We start from the raw sequence: 17475 nt of genomic DNA, 5'->3' as shown, positions 1-17475 counted from the left end.
ATAAGTGAAGTAGAAGCAACTAACGAGTGAAGTAGGAGCGTCTAACAAGTATAAGCGTATCACGAGGTAGAAACGACAACAAGTGAAGTAGGAGCGTATCGAGTATAAGTGAAGTAGAAGCGATATCAAGTATAAGTGAAGTAGAAGCGGTATCAAGTATAAGTGAAGTAGAAGCGGTATCAAGTATAAGTGAAGTAGAAGCGATATCAAGTATAAGTGAAGTAGAAGCGTATCACTAAGTAAGAGTGTAAACACATATAAGCGTTTAACTAAGTAGAAGTATAAAAATATAGACGTAAACTTTGGAAAACCTTTATATATTAAGAAAATCACAACTTGGTATTCTTTGATAAAATAAGTTTGAAAAAAACCTTTAGAAATTCTTTGGAAACCTTTCATAAACCAGTTTAAAATGAAATTTGATGAAACAATATAAGTAAGAGTTTTGAACAAGTGAAAACATTTCAGAAAACCATTTATAGTATCCTACTCGGTAAACAGTTTACAGTGTGGTAATTCCTTGTGCATGCGGGTTATCAATCACATGTGATTGATATGATAACTGGCATGTTTAACTTGCACTCCCCCCTATAAAACATGTAAAAAAATTTAAAAGGTTCATTCAGGGGTATGAACTCACCTGATGTAAGTGGATCCGACGGAGGTGCCAGTATAGGATGCTAAGTGTCAAGTGAGGACTTGACCACACACGCGAATCCTATTTAACATGTAATGATACATTTAAGTATCTAATTAGTCATTTAATAATTAATTCAGCAAGTAAGGATGTTTTGCAACATAAAAACACGTTGCTACAAGTGCTAAAAGTGTCCCGGGTTGCATAGAAGGTGAGTATGGACTCACATTGGAGTTTACTCCTCAGATGAAGGCCCTTATGGATGTTTACGGTTTCAAGACCCTTTCCCCATGAGTTTATGGCCGTAAACTCATGGTAGTAGTGTCATGGGATGTTTAAAGGTCTTAACTCACTCATGGAGTCATGCTAGAGTTGAATCAAGGGCTAAGGAAGTGATTGAGGCTCCAAAATGGGCATAAATGGAGTTTACGGTCCAATGTTTACTCCTTGAGGAGTTTACGGCCGTAAAAACATGAGTTTATGGTCGTAAACTCATGTTGGCCCATTCCTTTGGTTGTTTGGTGGTTCTAACTCTTGTCTACAAGGTTCTAGTGGCTTTTAGAGGCATCGGAAGGTGTTTAGGGCACTTAAACACCTTGGAAAGGTGTTTACGGTCTAAGGAGATACACTTGGGGAGTTTACTACCTTAAACACATGAGTTTACAGAAGTAAACTCATGTTAGTCCCCAAATCATGCGTTTTTGTGGTTATAGGTCAAGCATACGAAGTTCTAGGTCCAATTCCAAGCCATACAAAGTGTTAAAGTCACTTTAACACCCTTTGGGGGTATTTATGGTCTAAGATTGGGTGTTTACGGTCCAAGAACCTTCTTGGGCCGTAAACTCATGTGTGACATGATTTTGTATGCTTTGGTGCATAAAATGAAGGAAAATGAGGTTCTATGCACTCGAGGAAGTTCATGGAAGCCCGTGGAGGTGTTTGAGGGGCAGTTTGACACTTAAACAAGTGTTTATGGTCCATGCAGATGGGTTTATGGTACAATAACATTCTTAGACTGTAAACTCATGTTTACTCCCCATTTGGTCCGATTTTGGTGTTCTAAGTCCTTTCGGGTAAGCATCTAAGCCATTGCTAAGCATGAGAAGTGGTTTGGAAGGGTTTTTGAGCATAAAAACCCTTTTATTAGTGTTTACGGTCCATGAAGGTGTTCATGGGCCGTAAACTCATGTTCTTGGGTTTTCCGGATGACTAAATCTCGAATTTGCAAGCTAGGTAAGTTAGATAACAAACTAGGAAAGTTTGCTTACCGATTTGGAGCTTCATGAATGGGTGATTTTTGACCAAAACCAATTTGTAGAGAGAGAAAGTAGAGAGAGAGAGAGAGAGAGAGAGAGAGAGAGAGTGTCTAAGGTGGTAAAAAGGTGGGAGTGAATCCCACTCCTCCCTTATATAGGGTGGGGCTTATGGCCTGGCTGGGGTTCTCCTGACACCAACCGCGAACGGGTTTTTCACCACTTCCTTAATCACGGCAAATTTTGAAATTATACCGCCTTAATTTTTGTTCGCTTGACGAATATTATTTAAAATATTCCAACGGGTTTAATTCCGGTCAAAAATATTTTCAGGATGAATTTGACTAATTTTTGACGTAACTAATTTCGACGTTAATTTTTGACGTTAACTCCGACGTTAAAACTAACGGAAATTTTTGGGTTGTCATAGTATGTACTTGACTCGAGTGTAGCATGGTCCATTTGGGTTGCATGGCATCAGAACAATTTGTAAGGATGGACTTTTGAGAAGAGGATACTTATAATTTATTAATATATTATAAGTTCTAATATATTAATATGAAATCATATTATTTAATTAGCATTGATCAAGAATTAATTTGGAATTAATTTTGTGATTAAAAGAGAGTAATTAAATACATGGAGATTGATTGTGTAAATCATTCATTATTATAAAGTGGGCTTATGACCCATAGTTCTTCATGTTGGGCTAAACGTATGTGGTGACTTATGGATACTCCATGAAGGTTAAAACCCATGGAGCATGAGGAATGTGGAAAGTCATGCACATTAGGGTTTGCATGGTGTAACCCTAGTTGTGTCATACTATATAAAGGACCTCACAGCTACCAAAATCAGCAATTAAATGAAAGGAAAATGGGCTAGCCGATTTTAAGTGCAAGTATTCTTCTATCAAGTTATTCCAATTTTTTGGTGGTGTTGTGTGAAGCATTTGAGGCATCACACTTGGGGTGCTAGGCTCTTAAAGGCTTAAGGAATCAAGCTACAAGAAAAGGTATGTCATTCTACTAGATTTTTGTATTACATATACTTCATAGTATGCTAGTTAGGATGAAACTTTGGAAAAGTGAAAGTTTGCATGTATAATAGAGAAAACATATATCCAAGGTTTCTAGGGTGGCATGCACACCTTAGGAGTGTTAGAATGCTCAAAACCCTTCAATAGTATCAGAGCCTAGGCTTGTTTTCAATTATACTTGATGCTACTTGCTTAGAATTTCTTCAAAAATCATTTTTCTGCTTTCTGAACAGTGGACTCGCCGAGTCCACTGACAGACTCGCCGATTCAGTTCATGTACTCGACGGGTTGGTGCTCCAGAATGCACATTTTCAAGTTTTAAAGCTAGAATTGGACTAGGATCATTACCCTAAACTGGTTTGGAACTTGTAAACCTGTTTTTGGTGTGGTAATGGTCATGTTAATCCAATTCAAAAGATAATTGTCAATGTTTCATGTTTTGTATTAGTTTATATTTTTTGGCTAATTACATGAAATTTGTTTGATTTGAATTGTTTTGTTCATATGAGTTTTAGTTAGATCATGGACATTACTTGACATGCTTGTTAGTTTAATTGGTGATCTTAATGGCCTTTGATGTGCTCCATAACTTGTCCTCAAGTTATGGAAAATGAAAAGCCACTTCTTTAAAAGGCATTAAAACTCATAGGTTATGAACTTGAAAAGTTTTGACAAGTTTCAAAACTTGCCATCAAGTTTTGGAATTTGTAAAGTCACTTTAGAATACTTTAATTTGAAACCCTAGAATTTTAATGGTTTAAAATTCAACCCTTTTACTTGATAGTATTATAAGTTAATAATATATATATATATATATATATATATATATATATATATATATATATATATATACATATATATATATATATATATATATACATATATATATATATATACATATATATATATATATATATATATATGTATCTGTGTGTGTTTGTGTGTATAAGATCAAGTCAGTCTTACCGTTAGTAGGCCTCATTCATGAAGCTGGTCTATAAGGGGATATCAGCTTATTGCCTATAAAATGGCAGTTTAATGGGTGTCTACTCTCATCCACCGCTTCCTTGACTGGTGGAGGGTCGTTAGCCGAACGGCTAGGATAGAAATATAATTCTCATTAAGTATAATGATAGTAATAAAGTAACTAAACTTTTTATAAATTTCCAATCTTAATTACTTTAGGAAAATGTGAAATTGATGTTATTCCATGAAAATTGCACTTTGCACCTTGCCAAGTCGTTAATGGAGTGTGTGTGGATAACCGGCACATTAACTTGGACTAGTAAGGGTGGCGAAGGTGGCCTGATGTTTATCATAAGATCAATGGAGCATGTGTGGTTAACCGACACATTGATTGGGTGATAAATGACATCAGGAGTACCAAGCATATTTTTCATGGTTATTCACACCTTATTTGTGATCCTCAGTATCCCAATCACAAACCTGAAGGGCATAATCGAGATTTAAACATGTCATTGAATTGTTCAATGAATCTCAAAGGATCTAAGAGTTTCAATCCAATTAAAACCTAATATGAATTTTGTTTTTCATGGTGGAAATTGGTAAATCATCATTTACCTACCTTCAAATATTTTCAAGTTGGATTATGACATCCCTCTTCCAATTTGTAAAATATTGTGTTGGGTCCTAGCCTTAATATTTCATTTTGGGTGTTATATTAAGGACTCTTTATCTAATCTAAACATTGTCTTTCTTCTTTTTTAGATGTCTTCCAACACTGCGTCTGGCTCAAACCCTACTGGCTCCTTCTCTCTCATGAACCTTTGTGGGAGAGTCATCTTTGATGGTTCCAACTTCAATGAAAGGATTGGGAACATTAGGATTGTCACACGCTATGAGGACGAGGAATATGTCCTCGACAAGGAACTAAAGGAAATTGATGAGTCTTCTGCTACTCCTGAGGAGATCACTGAGTTTAGGGCACATGAGAAGGATGCCACCAAGGTAGCTTGTATCATGCTTGCCACCATGACAGTCATACTCCAAAAGTACTATGAGGACCTCTACCCTTTCGAGATGCACCAGAACCTGATGGAAAGATACCATCAGATTGCTCGTCAAGAGAGGTATGAAATAATCTCTTCCATGATAACAACTAGAATGAAGGATGGTGAAACCATCACGGGCCACTTGCAAAAAATGCAAAGGATGGTGGACCATTTGCTAAATTTAAATGTGAACTTTCCTGAGGAGCAGACAATAGATATCATTCTACATTCCTTACCTCCATGTTATGATCAGTTCTGCATGACTTATCATATGAACAAGGAGGAGGTCACACTTAGCAAGCTTCAAGGGCTTTTGAGGACCGCTGAAAATGGTCTCAAAGGTAAAAATTTTGTTTCTACTCCTACCGTAACTGCCCCTGTTCTGGCAATAGGACAAGGGAAAGGGAAGAAGAGGAAGGCTCCCTCCAAGAGCTGCAAGGGAAAGTCTCCTGATAGATCCTATTCAAGTGGGACCAAGGCTGGTTCTGCTGCTCCCTCTTCTATTCCTAAGGAAGCAGAGTGTTTATATTGTCACGACAAAGGGCACTGGAAGCGAAGCTGCCCCAAATACTTGCAGGATGTCAAGGATGGGAAGGTTAAACCTACCTATGCAGGTATTTAAACCATTATGTCTAAAAACTCATCACATTCTAACTCTTGGGGTTCTTGACATAGGTTTTGGATTTCATATTTGTTCTTATGTGAAGGGCCTAAAAAGAAGTAAGGATATGGAGCACGGGAAGATAAACTTGATCATGGGAAATAAGAAGGTTTCACCTGTCACAAAGATTGGAAGTTACTCTTTATTGTTTAATAGTGGGTTAGAAATAGATTTGAATAATTGTTGCTACTCATCTGATATGGTGAGAAATATTATTTCCTTTCATGGTTTTGTACAAACAAGGATATAGTTTTTCATTTGATAATGAAATTGGTGCTATTAATGCTTAATATAATGGTATTTTTTTTTATTTTAAGGCATTACCTTGTAATGGTGTATATGAAACTGTGAATGTTGTAGACAACTTAGGAAATAATGTGTTGCATATCGATTCTTCTAATGAATTGGATAAAGCATGCTTGTGGCATTGTCGTCTTGGACATGTCAGCAAGAAGCGCATAGGCCAACTCCAAAAGGCTGGAGTTTTGGAGTCATTCGACTTAACTTCGGATGACACTAGTGAATCTTGCTTAGATGGAAACATAACCAAGTCACCCTTTACTAGTACTTGTGAGAGGGGTGAGGGTTTGTTGGATCTCATACACACCGATGTGTGTGGGCGCTTCCGAATCGCCACAAGGGACGCTAGCCGCTTCTATTTGACTTTTAGTGATGATTACAGAAAATATGGCTATGTCTACTTAATCAAGCATAAGTTAGAAACCTTTGAGAAATTCAAAGAGTTTAAACATGAAGTGGAGAATCAGCTGGGCAGGAAGATAAAGATACTCTGATTCGATCAGGGTGGTGAGTATCTTAGTATCGAGTTCCTAGACTATCTTAAGGAATATGAAAGTGTTTCACAGTTGACGCCACCTAGGACACCACAACTCAATGGTGTAGCTGAGAGGCGCAACCGAACCTTGATAGACATGGTTCATTCCATGATAAGTCGAGCTTCGTCACCTAATCTCATTCTAGGGGTATGCCTTAGAGACTGCCGCCCATATCCTTAATCTAGTCCCTACCAAGAAGGTTGTCAAAACACCCCACGAGATGTGGACTGGGAAAGCTCCCACATTAGACCACATCAAGTTTTGGGCTTGCGTGGCTTTTGTGAGACGCGATACTCATGACAAGCTCGAACCTCGTAGTGAGCGATGTATTTTCATCGTCTACACACAGAAATCCTTTGGTTATCTCTTCTACAGACCGAGGGACAATGTCATCTTCGTTGCGAGGAGAGGAGTCTTTCATGAGAGAGAGCTCATAGGCCATCGAGACAGTGGGAGGCAAATTGGCCTTGAAGAACATCAAGAGTCTAGTGGTCAAGGAACCTCAAACACTAGCGATCAACCTGAGGAGGAAACACTTGTTGAGCCAGTTGACCAGTCTATACCTTTGAGGCATTGTAGTAGAGTTAGTGTTCTACCCGTGTTATATGGTTTCCATATAACATTTGAGGGTGACACATTTATCAGTGAAAACACACTGATAAATTTGGATGAACCTAACAACTACAAGGAAGCTATGGCAGGCCCCGAGTCTGCTAATGGAAAGAGGCTATGGACAGCAAGATTCAACCCATGTATGACAATCAAGTTTGGAACGTGGTTGACAATGTACCGGGTCATAAGACAGTCGGGTGCAAATGGATCTTCAAGAAGAAGACCGACATGGATGGGAATGTACACAGTTATAAGGCACGACTGGTTGCAAAGGGTTTTACTCAAACTCTGGGAGTTGATTATTATGAAACCTTCTCACCAGTAGTGAAGATTAAGTCTATTAGGGTTATGCTAGCCATTGCTACATTTCATGATTATGAAATATGGAAAATAGATGTTAAAACCCCTTTCCTTAATGGAAAGTTGGCTGAGGATGTTTACATGAGTCAGCCAGAGGGTTTTGTCGATACAATGTACCCTAATAGAGTGTGTAAGCTTGAGAAATCCATCTATGGATTGAAAAAAGCATCTTGCAGATGGAATCTTTGTTTTGATGAGAAAGTCAAGGAATTTGTCTTTTCGAGAAGCAAGGGAGTCATGTGTATATGTCAAAGTTAGTGGGAGCATAGTTAGCTTTCTAGTATTGTATGTAGATGACATACTACTCATAGGAAATGGCATCCTAACCTTGCAGGAGGTTAAGTCCTGGCTTGGGAAGTGTTTCACTATGAAGGACCTCAGAGAAGTTGTCTATATTCTTGGGATAAGGATATTGAGAGACAGGAGTAAAAGACTAATTGGACTTAGTCAAAGTACATACTTGGATAAGGTGTTGAAAAGATTCAGCATGCAGGATTCCAAGAAAGGTGATTACCAATCCAGAGCAATGCCAAACCGAGTAGAACTCAGAGTTCGAGTACAGACTCTGAGATAGCTGAGATGAGTCGAATACCATATGCTTCCGCTGTTGGCTTGATCATGTATGTTATGATTTGTATTCGCCCTGATGTGACCTTTTCTTTGAGCATGGTCAGCAGATATCAGGAGAATCCTGGTAAGGCTCACTAGACTATGGTAAAGAACATTCTCAAGTACCTGCGGGGACTAGGGACTAGGTCCTTACCTTCGGTGGGAGTGATGACTTGAGAGTGGTGGTGTGTAGTGACGCTAGCTTTCAGACTGACAGGGATAATTTCCGCTCTCAGTCGGGCTTGGTCTTTATTCTAAATGGAGGAGCAATAACTTGGAAAAGTTCCAAGTAGGAGACAGTAGCTGATTCAACTTGCGAATCAGAGTACATAACAGCAAGTGAGGCGGCGAAGGAGACAATATACCTGAAGAACTTCATCAGAGACCTTGGAGTTCTGCCAGCTATAAAGGAGCCTATGGAGATTTTCTATGACAGCAAGAGTGCAGTTGCCTTAGCTAAGGAACCAAGAGATCATGGCAGATCCAGGAACATCGATAGAAAATAGCACTTTATTAGACATCGAATAGAAGAAGGACTCCTCGTAGCAAAGATGGTATCATCAGATGACAACCTAACATATCCTCTCACGAAGGTAATGAGTAGGTGTCACACCCCGAAACCGAAGGCGGAAACGTCTCGGGGCCGAGGTGACTTCATGTTGAATATCATAACCAATGTACATAGTAAGCAAAGTAAAACACAAAACATTACATTACATAGATTTCATTACATTTGTTCAAAAGTAAAGTGATACAAGTTTCATAGATACATAAGATAAACAAAAGAAAGACGTGACTTCATACGCTCTGTCTTCTGCAAAAGGCCATGGGGGTACCTGTCTAAGGAGAACCTGAGAATACAAGCATTTTAAAAATCAGTATAAAGCTGGTGAGTTCATAAGCGGTTTGTTTTAATGAAAATGTACGAGATTCCTTTTTGTGTTTTCTGAAAAAGTTATGACCCAAGAAAATCCCATATTTTCTTTAAAAGTAGAGTTTAGTTGTTCTGTTATGTTACACGATTCTGGTTATGAATTGTGATTACCCCAGGAAAATCCTATATTTTCCTAATGTGAAAGATGTGTACTGACAACCTGATTAACCTTGTGAAGTGTGTATTTGTTTACCAACCCGAAAATGTAATGTAAAAGATGTACGAGTGTCTTTCCCAGGAAAATCCCATATTTTCCTAAATGTTGGTTATCAATTGTGAAAGATGTATTAGTTTTAACACATATATAAAACTAATATTAACTAAATAAATTAATTACTTTATCCATTATTACTATTAATTAAATATTTGTTATCCTAATTGCGAGTTCCATAACCATACAATAGACTAGATATGGCAATAAGTAGTCCACATCACTTTATGACTTTCATCACCCTTGAACCATTTTGGTTCGGCTGTAGCTAGCAGCCAGGTGCGGGGTAGTCAGCCCCGTATAGATCTATACACTCAAGTCACGCTCCCTATCTAAGAGATTCTGGTTACGGGGGTGGTCCTCCATTCGCGTATCTCTGTGGAGTGTTCACCGAGGACGTGTCTCCAATTATATAGGATTAACAATTTACAAGTAATAATGCTAAAAGTCTTATTCTATGTTCTTTTATAAAGACGATCCTCCACTCGCGTATCTCTGTGGAGTGTTAACGAGGACAAAACATATAAACTAATCTAATGCTTTTAACAAAAATTATTATGGTACAAATCACTTGTGAAATATATAATATAACGTTATATAATTAGATATGAAATCGGTTTGTAACTAGTTCTGCAGGTTAAACAGTTGATTACTACAGTTTCAATTGTTAAAAGCAAGTGAAATATGAAACATTTCTAATGAAATAAAAACGTTTAAGTACAAGATATTCTTGTACTTTTGCTTGTATCCCCCCCTGAAAACATTGAAAAACCATTGAAAAAGGGTAGGGGTATGAACTCACCGGACGCGGAATGTGACGACTAGGATGCTAAACGTCGAATCGAGGCTTGAATACGAGAGAGGTTCCTATGTAATATTAAATAATACACAAATATATCTAATTAGATTTAAATTACTAATTAGATACACTTAAACATTCCAAGACGTAAAAACACTTCAAAATAGGCGTTTGGAGTGACCCGGGTGACTTTTCTGGACATGAATGACTAGGATATGGAGTTTACTGTTCAAGAGTAAACTCTAAGGAGTGTTCACGGCCCTATACACCCATCCCCATGAGTTTACGGCCGTAAACTCATGGTGGGTGTTCTTATGTACTAAATGGCCTTAAATCAAATGATAAGTGTTGCTAGGTTTGGTTCTAGGACATTTGAAAGGGCTAAATCAAACATATGGACTAATTGGTGAGTTCACGGCAGTAAACTAAGTGTTTACGGAAATAAACTCTCACCCACATCATTCTTAAGTGTTTTGAAGGCCAATGATTTATCACAATTGATTCAACTCAATTTTACAAGCCTTGGGATGGATTTAGGGCATAAAATGACACATATTTAGGAATTTATCGCCCTGGAGCATATGTTATGACTGTAAACTCTCTAATGGAGGGTTTTTGTTATGTTTAAGGTCCCCAAATATTTTTTGGTTGGTTCTAGGATTTATTCCAAGGCTTATGAAGTGTGTAAGTTGCATTTTAACACCCAAAAGGAGTTTACTCCCCATGAAATGGTGTTTATGGCCCAAGCTTGTTCTTGGGCAGTAAACTCATGTTTACTCCTCAAATGTTGAGTTTAAGGTGGTCCTAAGTCCAATCCAATAAGTCCTTAAGGCATATCTAAGCTCCAATGGTGATTTGGATGGGTTTTAAGGCTCAAAAACCCCATTTACATGTGTTCACGGCCTAAGGCTGTTCCAGGGCCGTAAACACATGTTTATGGTCTTATTCCATGATTTGAACACGAAAATGAAGGCTAAGGATGTTAAACTAGGAGCTAGGATGATTACCTTGGTGTTTTGAGGCTTGAAATTGATGATGTTTGGACCTAAATCTTTGATTGAGGAGAGAGGTTAGAGAGAGAGAGTGAAAAGGCTCCAAATGAGTCTTAAATCACTTTAAATATGGTTTGAATTTGATACATGGTGAAATTCTACCCGATACCGACATTAATCGATGCTTTGGGTCGCACCCGATTAAGTTGTCGTTACCCGATATGGTCAAAACTAAAAATTTTCTAATTACTAGTTTGGGACGTTTCACATGTTTCCAACATGTTTGGATACTTACAATGTCAAAATATAAGTTTTAACTTAATAGACCTAGTTCAAAGACGAAATCGAAACAACCCGCTTAAGACGAGTTTAATTAACGAAACGGTTACGGCGAGGGAACAAAATTTTGGGTTGTTACAGTAGGGTTAAGCATTTACAGCACGCGAGGCGCATTGGGCGGAAGGATGATATTAGTTTTAATGATTAGATAACCTTCGAAACTTGTAATAGTTGAAATGTAATTGACATTTGATGCTTAAATAAAAGGTGATTTTTATTTACTAGTATGGTACTGTCTTGGAAGTAGGTATTGAAGTAAGACTGTTATGAATCTAGCTTGTAGATTTGTCTGAATGGTATTAGACATAACAAAGTTTGCTACAACATTCATAAGTGCTCATAAGGTCTGAGTATTGGATTAAACTCGCGCTGACTTGTATCACTTCATGAAATTTATCTCGAGTGATTGTGAGACGATAGGATCATATAAGTCTTCAAACCAAGAGATATGAGTTGTTGACTATGAGCTGGTTGTGCATTTATAGTATGAAACCACTTTAGTAACTTGATGCTATAAAACGTGTTGTTGTGTACAATTTGATGAATAGTTAGTACAAGCATATGAGTCGAAGTTTATCTGTTCCTTTTAGTTCTTGGAGGATTAAAAGCGATATCTTAAGCCCCTCGATGATTTGTTTTGACCTATTGTGACATACCCAAAATCACGTCCATAAAAGACCGGTTTAATTTACGCTTTTAAAATGATTTCAGAGTAATCATTTGATTAAAAGAGTTGCGGAATCTGTTCCCAAAACAAAATATGATAAAATAAGATTTACCAAAGCATTTCTTAAAGAAATGTACTTTTCATTATATTACAATACTTATGATGTCATGTTCCGAAAAACAGACCAAAAGCATAAAAATTTCAATACAAACCTTACAACAGTTATTTACAACAACAGGTCTATAATCCAAAAATAACTTGACAAGTCATCCAACTTATGCTCTGGCGCCACTACCTGTAATACAAAGAAACTAAGTGGGTCAGGCTTGGGAGCCTGGTGAGCATATAGGGTTTTCAACCCACAATAAGTAATTAACTTTATTTTCATTAACCAACAATAACCCAATTACCTATTCCCATTATTCTCACTTTATGTCCCTAAAACAACTAACACAAGGGACCTAGTCTAAGAATATTTCATCGGGGCGACAACACATGCGTTCAGGGGGTTCCCAGCAATATATGTCAAATAAGGCAACCATGAGGGGGATGGAATACAACGAATGAGCATTCAAGTTCATTAACACCTACAGGTTATGAGACTGATAGTGTTCAACGGGACTGTCTAGAAAGAGTCCGTGGTCGTCATCTAAATTCCGCTAGATGACTGGATCACAATGACATCGAGACCTCTCATCTGTTTATCACACATCAATTATCTACCCATGTTCTACCCAACATATTAGTAGATAAAAATATATATTTTTATACATAGTTTAAAACCTATATCACATGTTCATTCAATACATATTCCACATAACAGATGAGGCACATACACATAACACGTATTTCATAGAGAATAAATCATATCTATGAGATAGAAGAAAGTGAATATACATTCACACATATAATCAACAAAATATACACATAACACGTATTTCGTATTCTAATACTTCATAATTACACGTTAGGAGAGAAAGGGACTACACAATCACTTGATCAGAAGATGATCGGACAGCACTACGACTTGTAGAAGTAGTATTCTTTAGTAGATCTGGAAGATATTCTCAAAAACTAGGCTCCTCACGGGCAGAGCTTCGGCTCGGAAACTCTTTTCTTCTCGGGATCTTCAGGCTTCGGGACTCGCTTCGGGTATCGGGATGATATGGGGGCTGCGGGGGTACTTCTTTGCATGTAAATCGAGGTAATATGGGTGAGAGATGAGAGAATATAGCAACCCTAAACGGTTGGCCCTTCAAATCTATTTATATGGAAAAATTGGCCCTTGCCACGTCGTGGCACCTTTTCCACATCGTGGGCTTGGTCGTCACTGCATGCGTCATCGCAAGTTGCATCTGGGGGAATCCCGAAGGTGTCAGAAGACTTGACACGTCGTGGCACTGCTTGGCACGTCGTGGTATCTGACAGTTTTGGGGTTTCGCGCCCCGAACTTCAGAAATTCATAACTTTCGTATACGAACTCCATTTTCGACGTTCTTTATATCGACGCGAAGGCGAGATTATGCTCTACAACTCTTGTTTAGATTCCATTGGCTAATTTTAATTGATTTTTAATATATTATAAATACATTACTTATATGTTATTTTTAGTAGGCCGGGACAGGAACACTCCGTTATAAAATCATAACTTCTTCATCCGACGTCCGTTTTCGCCTATCTTTTTATCGTTTCACTAATATTAATGAGATCTTCGATTCTCGTTTAGATTGTGTCGGCTAAAAACCGCTCGGTCTCAAATCGAGTATTTGGACTGCATACTACTAAGTCGAAACTTCAGAAAATCATAAATTCCTCATACGAAGTCAGATTTGGGCGTTCTTTTTACTATGGCTAAATATTGCTCTAACGTAAATTTCACTTTTTACGTTATTCAGCTTCGTGCCTGTTCTATCGCGAAACTTCGACAGGTCATAACTTCTTCATTATAACTCGAATTTCGGCATTCTTTATATATTCAGAAACCTCGTTTCAACTACTACGACATTATCCATATATGCCGGCTTTATCTACTATTTTATTTTGACTCTTATTTTTATTCTTAATTCAATTAAGACACACAATTAAGCAATTAAGCATAAAACACATAATATTAAGATATTACATTCTTATTATTTCAAAATGGGTTACAAAGGTTAACCTAGACTATTACATTGCTAATAATGACAAGCCCAGAAACACGGGCGTTACAATTCTCTCCACCTTACAATGATTCCGTCCCCGAAATCACACATTAACAAAAAAATGCGGGTAGCGACTCGTCATGTCACTCTCCGTTTCCCAGGTGAGATTCGGCCTATTCGTGTGTTTCAATCAACCTTTTGTTCTCATCGATTCTCAACTCCGAAAGTGGAATCATGTAAAGAACTTCTCCCGTGAACTTCCTCAAATAACACACATGGAAAGTGTTATGAATTCCATTAAGGTCTTGGGTAATTCGAGCTTGTAAGCTTGGTTCCCAACCCTCCGAAGAACTTTAAACGGTCCAATAAACCTTGGAATTAACTTTCCCCTTTTACCAAATCTTATAAGTCCCTTCCACAGCGAGAATTTAAGCAAAACCCAATCTCCAACTTCAAAAGTTATCGGTCTTCTTTTCTTGTCAGCATATCTCTTTTGATGATTCTGAGCTGCTAACATTCTTTCCCTAATTATCTTTAGCTTTTTAGCAGTTTGATGAACCATCTCAGGTCCCATAAACTGCTTCTCCCCAGCCTCAAGCCAACACGATGGCGTACGACACTTCTGTCCGTACAAAGCTTGATAAGGTGTCATCTTTATGCTCGAGTGAAAACTATTATTGTAGGAAAATTCTACCAAAGGTAAATGTTCATCCCAGTTACCTAGGAATTCTAGGGTACATGCTCTCAACATATCTTCAAGTGTTTTTATCGTTCTTTCGCTCTGACCATCAGTCTGTGGATGATGAGATGTACTTAAACATAGCTTAGTACCCATTTCCTATTGTAGACTTTTCCAAAACCTCGAGGTGAGACGACTGTCACGATTCGATACAATCGTTAACGGAACACCGTGAAGCCTCACAATTTCCTTCACGTAAGAATTTGCAAGCTTTTCCATAGACCATTTCTTATTGGCTGCTATGAAATGCGCACTCTTAGTGAATCAATCAATGACCACCCAAATCATGTCGTGACCACTTTTTGTTCTGGGTAGTTTAGTGACAAAATCCATAGCAATGTCTTCCCATTTACCCATAGGTACATGCAAAGGTTCTAAAATCCCATACGGTTTCTGATGTTATGTCTTGACTCTAGCACAAGTCACACACTCGGCCACATACTTTGCAACATCAAGCTTCATCTTCAGCCACCAGTAGTAGGGTTTCAGGTACCTATACATTTTAGTGCTGCCAGGATGAATCGAGTACATGCTTTTGTGAGCTTCTTCCATCAGAAGATCTCTAATTCCTCTGGACTTAGGTACCCAAATCCGATCTTGGAATACCTTTAGTACATGACCGTTTGTATCAAACACCAACGTTTTGCCCAAATGTTCCCCCTTCCGGTCATTCTTTTCAGAAGCTTCCTCTTGAGCTTTCTTTATACTCTCCATAATTGTCGAGCCAACTTCTTTACTCAATGCTCATGGACTTTTTCTTTCAAGATTAACTTCCCGACTGAGAGCATCAGCTACAACATTAGCTTTACCGGGGTGGTAAAGTATCTCACAGTCGTAGTCCTTAAGTAACTCTAGCCAGCGTCGTTGCCTCATATTCAATTCCTTCTGACCAAAGAGATATTGGAGACTCTTATGATGAGTGAAAAGTTTGTACTTCGTGCCATAGAGGTAATGCCTCCATATTTTCAAAGCAAAAACTACCGCTGCCAACTCCAAATCATGAGTAGGGTAGTTCTTTTCATGCTCCTTCAACTGTCAAGAAGCATATGCTATCACCTTTTCTCTTTGGGTCAAAGCACAATCCAATCCAACACCAGACACATCGCTATAAACAGTGAAGTCTTCAATTCCATCGGGCAGAGAAAGTATTGGTGCCTCACATAGTTTTTTATTTAGGTTCTCGAATGCTTCTTTATGTTTATCATTCCAAGCATAAGCAACTCCCTTGTGGCTCAAAGCTGTCAATGGACTAGCAATCAAAGAAAAGCCTTGGATAAACCTTCGGTAGTACCCGGCTAATCCTAAAAAGCTTCGGATCTCCGTGGGAGTTTTCGGTTGTTCCCACTTCATCACAACTTCAATCTTTGCTGGATCAACCATTATCCCTTCCAGGTTGACCACGTGACCCAAGAACTGGACTTCTCGAATCCAAAAATCACACTTGGAGAACTTTGCGTACAACTTCTCCTTCTTCAAAACTTCTAACACTTCTCGCAAGTGTCTACCATGCTCATCTTGGCTTTTCGAATAAATAAGAATGTCGTCTATGAACACTATCACAGATTTATCAAGGAATGGATTACAAACCCGATTCATTAAATCCATGAATGCTGCTGGAGCATTGGTTAGTCCAAACGACATAACCAAGAACTCGTAGTGTCCATATCTAGTTCTGAATGCAGTCTTCTCGATATCTTGCTCTCTTACTTTTAGCTGATGACATCCTGACCTTAGATCGATCTTCGAGAAATAGCTCGAACCTTGAAACTGATCAAATAGGTCATCAATCCTTGGCAACGGGTATCTATTCTTTATTGTTGCCTTGTTCAACTATCTATAATCGATGCACATTCTCATAGTTCCGTCTTTCTTCTTCACGAATAACACTAGATCTCCCCAGGGTGATGAACTTGGTCTAATGAAACCTTTGTCCAATAACTCCTGAAGTTGCATCATCAGCTCCTTCATCTCCGTCGGTGCTAATCGATATGGTGCTTTCGTTATTGGCGTGGTTCCTGGTAACAAGTCTATTCTCAACACCACTTGTCTATCTGGTGGTAATCCAGGAAGATCTTCGGGAAATACTCCCGGATATTCACACACCACTGGAATACTCTGCATCACCTTCTTATCCTTCTTAGCATCGATCACGAATGCTAAATATGATGTACATCCCTTAGTGAAACACTTTCTGGCTTTCATTAGGGAAATGATTCTAGAATTTACTCGGCGTTTGTCCCCGTACACCATAAATGACTCTTTCCCTGGCAGGTTTACTTTTACTATCTTCTTCTTGCATAATATCTCGGCATCATTGGTGCTAAGCCAATCCATTCCCAACATGATGTCGAAACCGTCAAGTTCGATAGGCAATAATTCCTTATGAAACTTATTCCCATTCAAGTCGATTAAGATGTTTTTCATACGATGGCTAACAGGTACAAACTTGCCACTAGCAACTTTGACTAATAAAGTATTATCTAGTCTATCAATAGGCAAAGCTAGTTTTCTACCAAATTCATGCAAAATAAAGAAGTAGTTGGCTCCAGAATCAAACAAAATTTGAGAAGGTGATGTTGGATTAGTGTCTAAGTCCATAACTATTTTGGTATGTACTTGACCCGATGGTGCATG

The sequence above is a fragment of the Lactuca saligna genome, chromosome 9 (genome assembly GCF_052625555.1).
Source record: "Lactuca saligna cultivar CGN05327 chromosome 9, ASM5262555v1, whole genome shotgun sequence".
NCBI lineage: Eukaryota > Viridiplantae > Streptophyta > Magnoliopsida > Asterales > Asteraceae > Lactuca > Lactuca saligna.
The sequence above is the reverse complement of the archived record's forward strand: the minus strand, read 5'-3'. Positions refer to the sequence as shown.